This window comes from Penaeus monodon, chromosome 28 (assembly GCF_015228065.2).
Source record: "Penaeus monodon isolate SGIC_2016 chromosome 28, NSTDA_Pmon_1, whole genome shotgun sequence".
Classification (NCBI taxonomy): domain Eukaryota; kingdom Metazoa; phylum Arthropoda; class Malacostraca; order Decapoda; family Penaeidae; genus Penaeus; species Penaeus monodon.
In genome coordinates, this window is record NC_051413.1 from 33,900,747 (window position 1) to 33,901,539 (window position 793).

The 793-nt window shown below is 32.2% G+C and overlaps 1 protein-coding gene across 1 annotated transcript in view; it reads right to left on the reverse strand.

Annotated features, from left to right (window-relative positions):
* The window catches only part of LOC119591529 (tumor suppressor candidate 3-like), an 8,742-nt gene that overhangs the window by 7,078 nt on the left and 871 nt on the right, over positions 1 to 793 (reverse strand). The gene's annotated exons all lie outside the window — the stretch shown is intronic.

Consider the following 793-nt stretch of genomic DNA (forward strand, 5'->3'; position numbering starts at 1 on the left):
ACATGGATTTGGGAATTTAGTTTGGCAAGTGCGTCTGTACAGTAAAAAATTACCATCTATATTTTTATCTATTTTCATCCAAGCTTTCCATACACTGTACACCATCGTAACTATCAAAGCCATAGTTTTCATTTTAATAATGTCAAGTCTCAATGAAATCTGAGATGGTGATAAGGAATCCTGACAAATGTCCAGAACAGGACTGCATGAGGCAATGCCATGGCATCTGTGCTTTACACTCCAGCAAGGATACCAAATCTCCACACATTTATGGCAAGATAGAGCTTACTATCATTTCATGACATTTACAATGGTGTTTGATAAACTGTCTTGTTTGAATACACAGAGAGGTTTGTTTGTCTTTCTCAGAGCAGGAACTGCAAAGTTTGTAGCATATATAAAATAGTGTGGATTCACTTTAAAGTAATCTACAATATATATAATTATCTATTTTTGTCTATCTTTGTGCTGTCCTAGTCTACTATTCTACTGGAATCTCTATACACAAATTCTTTCAGTCAGCATTTACTGTTGAAACTATGCCAGAGATACACCAAATATCTTTATTACCCCTATATATAAATGATTCTATTCCAATTCACTTTTAAACAAATCTGCCCTTAATATATATAAGAAAATTTACAGTCAAAGGCAAATGAACAGGTCTCTGACAAGATAATGAAAAGTTTTGATAAAGATAATGGCCATTAAAGTCACATAACATTATTAAGTATAAAAGTCTTCTGGAGAAAACATAGCTAATTAATAACACAATTAATAATTAAGTTCACGA